Raw genomic sequence first — 4,896 nt, 5'->3', positions numbered from 1 at the left:
AGTCAGCCTCACCTTGTGCACTGTGCAGTCACTGTCACCGCCGCTGTATAGCATGCCTCGCCTCGTCTCCCTCTCCCCTAGCACCACTCCATCTCCATCTCCGTCTCGCCGGAGATCCTGAGGTCACTCTTCATTATCTCACTGTGCCCCCGCATACCCTCGCCTCGCTCGCCTCCCCCAGTACCACTATTCCCTCGCTAGCCGCTCCAGCACCGACAGCCTTCTCCCCCGTAAATCAAGCCCCCCAAAACCCCACCTTCCAAACTCCACCATGGCCGAACGCGAACCGCGCAGGATCCATATGAGCCGCGATTGGAGCAATCTCCCCAGTGACGTCCTCGACCTCTGTTGTTCGTGTATGGATATGTTGAGCGCCCTGCGGCTGGCTGCATGCTCGAGGGGCATGCACACGGCCATCATCGAAGCGAGGCCAAAGCTTTTCAAGACACCCTGCTTGCTGCTATCTGGTCTTGCGAGATTGGCTCACCATGATACGGAGGCGTACATGATGCCCCTCGACTTCAATCCGATCTCCATTAGCCGAAACTTCTTTGCAGGTATGTAGTGGGTCGCCGTACATCATTTCCCTCGACTTCGATCCGATCACCATCGCCCGAAACTTCTTGGCAGGTATGTACTGGGTCGGCATGAACTCCCACTGGATGGCTGCCTTCAGAGAAGACGGTAAAAAGTTGGTGCTCGTGAACTTCCAGACCTCCCATGAGATTATCCTTCCTCCGTTGGATTATATAGAGTTTTACCATCGCGGTCCTAGTCATCTAGATTACCACGTCAGTTGGACGGACCTTGTTTTGCAGAAGATTGTAATCTGCCAAGTGCCCACACGACATGCGAATTACGCAGACTTCAAGCTAATTGCCTTGTTCGACCGCGGACTCGCCTATCTTTACGCCGGTGCCTTCTTTAGCTGGAGACAACTCAGCTCGCAGTGGATCATCGTCAAAGCTGATACACACTTCTGTGATGCTATTGAACACAATGGCATCATCTACGCGATCGACAAAGCAGATGGCACCACGTATTGCTGGGACGGCGCGTGTAAGTTGTTTCCGTCTCATGTTAATGATGACGCCATGACACTGTTTGAACTTTTTGTGATGATTGGCATATCCCTGTTTGAGCAGAATTTGAGTAGAACTATGGCAATGTATTAGAGACGCCGTAAATCAGCTATATTTGGAATGAGTTAATTCATGCGATTGTGATCATGTCATTACAGCCAATTTGTACCCCTGAATAATCAAACGGTTAGGAATATATGGATATTCTCCTTATTTTACAGTAATCTATATACTACTACTAAATATGAGTGTGTATCAATGGCCATGTTAGTTTCCTCATTTTCATGATGTAGAAACATGCACCACACTGTTGGTTTCATCTAACCATACATTAGGGAAGTAAATGTGCATATGGAGAACTCTATATTTGGAAGTAGTGAAATCCTGTAATGCTTACCATGTGTACATACCTATATTCGCCCTTCAGCAATCAATGGCTAGAATAATATCCTCACAAAAAATTTTCCCACGGAACACGAGTATATAACAATGCATGGTCTGTTAGTTACCTTGAAGAATTTGTTTGTGAGGACAGAACATGATTCCATAACATGCATGACATGGTAGTTTCCTGTGAAGAATCGATTGCGAGATAACATGAGTATAACCATGCATGGCACTTCTATATTTTCGAACCCAGTATACATTTCACTGTATTTTCCTCCCAGTTCCAACAGGGACATATCAATGCTATTTCTTGCATTATCCTACTCATACTCTGAACAATGCTGATCTTACATTAACAATGTTTGTCCTTTTTGATATGATGCAGTGTCCCTACAGTTACTGCCCTTTGTGATCACACCACCTTTGCCAAAAACAAGGAAGCACAACTGGTTCCTCGCTCAATCAGACGACGACAAAAGACTGATGATCATTCGTACACATGAGCCGGAAAAGTTATATTGCAAAAACCCCACTGTATACAAGAACCGTGAAATACGTGAGTATCCGGACAGTGGTTGTTACGTCTATGAGCAGGATACGAGCTTGTTGGGGCCTTCAGGATTTTTTAGTTGGAGGCTGGTAAACAGCCTTAGTTCACACTCTCTGTTTCTCGGACTCAATTATCCGATTAACCAGGAGATCACTATTGGCAAGGACCTTGATGGCAGAGAGGCTCTGTTTGCTATGGAAAACTGTGTCTACACGGCGAACCCTAGGAGTTCGGGAGCAAACTCCCGTGATTGTCAACGATACAGCCTGCAGCCAAAAGAAGGTGAGAATGACAAAGGCATCCGCATTAACTTTGATCCTTGGATGTCTCAATTACGACAGGCAATGATGTGGTTCAAGCCTTCAGGTTGATAGGTAATTGGTTTGTTGCGTCGAAAGGGTGGAGTACTGGTGTCTCCGGATCATTGGTCGCTGAAGCGGGGCTGCAAATTATGATGGTGTTGGATCATCTCTTCGAATGACTTTGTTGTCTTTGCTGCTTGTTCTGGATGGGTAGTTCTTTCTTTTGTTATGCATATTCCTTGTCATTTGGTCATCCTCGTCTATGTCACTCTTACTATATAATAGTTGGCTCTGTTTAGAATGTCATTCTCGTCTGGATCACGAGAGTCTAAGCACTGCAGATGGGTGCGTTTTGGTGGTGTAGCAAGACTTCTTATGAACTATCATGTCTTGTTGTTTATGTTAGTAGTAGTCACTAGTCAGTGTTTGAATGTTGTATATATCGTTGTTTCGAACTGTTTATTGTCTCAAACTACTGGTGGGCTAAATGAAGGCATCACCATTCTCCAGTGTTCAGAGTGTATATCCTTGTTTAAAGTTATATAATTTGAGCTCAGTGTCTTTTCGATGATGTACACTTGTTTGGGCCAGTGAAGTGTCGTTGAATATGGGCCGAGTAGTAACGCAATGCCAAACAGGTCAATTATGACTCTCAGGTCGGGCTCTCAAAAGATCCTAAAAAAAGGTCGGGCTCTCCAAAAAAGAAAGAATAAGGACTCTTAGGCCGACATGTGGGCGCCACCGGTGTTTTCGTGTGCTTGTGCGCCGAGAGCATATTGGCGCGTGTTCGAAATTCAAGCTACCTTTTCATCCCCAATCACCCGCCCCTCCCCCACCTCTGGAATCTCGATTCCTACTCCAGTTCCCCCAAATCCCCCTCCTGTACTCCCTATACTCAAGCTCACTATCATGTCGCCGGTCAACGCAGATCTCCGAGCCAGAGATCCTGAGGTCCGTCCTGCCTTCGGTCACTGCGTGCTGTCGCTCAACAGTGGCATGGCGGCGCTTGACGACCAGTTTGCCGGCAAAGTGCTGATGGTAACCATTGTCGGTGTTCTGGGAACGGGGGTCCCCAGACTTGCCTGCCTGCGGCCCACGGCGTGGCTAAGTCAGCGGGCCGTACGGCCCATGTTCATCAACAAGGCATCCAAGACCCTCACGAGGGGCCAAGCCTCGCGAGGCGGACGACGCAAGACCTCCTCCGGAGTGGCCTAGTCAGGCAGGCTCACGAGGAGCGGAGATATCAAGGCGGGGCAAACCTCACGAGGCTTTCGTGACATGAGCCATGATGACCGGCACCAGGCGGGTGCCAGCGCGCGCAGCGTCCTTGTTTCCTCTTTGGTGCTAAAGAGGCAAGCGCAGGTGAGGAGTACCGAGTCATAAGGCAAAGGTTGCCATATCGGTGCAACAAGACCAAGAACAGAAGGACGGCAAGACGGAGGTCATCGTGGAGCCCAAGACGGCGTCACCACCAGAGCCTTTCATAGGCGAAGACCACTTTTGTCAGGATAGCTTGTACTAGCTGTCCCCCTTCAAATTTGCCCGCCGTTGTTGGCTCCCTTCCCGCTCAATATTTGGGGAGAGTACCAGGGCCTATATAAGTAGAACTAGCCACCACGGTAGGGGCATCTCAGCTTGATCTGATCTGATCGAGAGTCTACCCTAGCCACAAGAACACCTCAACCTCAGGAGGCTGTTCTTCCCCTTGTACTGTTCATCATCAGCCCAAGAGGCAATCCACCACCACCACACTGGAGTACGGTATTACACCACAACGGTGGCCCGAACCAGTATAAACCTCGTGTCTTTCTGTGTTGCGAGTTCATCGAGTTCGTCCGTGAGATCTTAGCGAGCCAGGGCAGGGATCAGTAGCAGGGAAAGACTTCGCGCGCACCCCAGAGTTTGAACCTTAAGGGTTTTGCCGGAACCCCACATCCGACATTTGGCGCACCAGGTAGGGGTGCGCCGGAGCTTCTTCTCCGCCAATCGACTTGCCGATGCTCCGCGGCCACGATGTCCGACGACCCAAGGCCTGACTCCAACCGCTGGGCTGCCCACGAAGCCCTCGACCCCACGCTCCAGGCGGCGCGAGCGCCGTCCAACGCTGCGGGGCGCGGGCGGCGCGGCCAAGCGTCGTCCACCCTCACCCCGCGGCAAGTGCGAGCCGCTGCAAGGGCAGCAAGCCACGCCGCAACGACAGCGCCGCATTCACGGCGGGAACAGGCAAACATGCGAGCAGCGCTCACGGTGGCGTGAGAGCTGCTGCGGCGCCGGCTGATGCAGAGCGGCCGGGATGCACTGCTGGAACACGTTGCCGAGCTGCTGGATGTAGCAGCGTCGGGAGCACCGCCCTTCTGTCATCAGCTTCCTCCTCATGCCACTACAGGGTCTCACGGCGGGCCCCGCTGCAACCACGCGCCATCAGGTGTGCCAGGGGGCTTCGTCAAAACCAGCACAACCGGCGGCGCCGGGGGCTCTGCCGCCCCCATGCCGCCCGCGACAAGCATGAGCACAAGCATCGCCTCCCATGGCCCAAGTGTGATGCCGCGCTATCATCCTCAGGACGCCGTGCTGG

The sequence above is a fragment of the Triticum aestivum genome, chromosome 2D, assembly GCF_018294505.1.
Source record: "Triticum aestivum cultivar Chinese Spring chromosome 2D, IWGSC CS RefSeq v2.1, whole genome shotgun sequence".
Lineage (NCBI taxonomy): Eukaryota > Viridiplantae > Streptophyta > Magnoliopsida > Poales > Poaceae > Triticum > Triticum aestivum.
Note: the sequence above shows the minus strand (reverse complement) of the source record.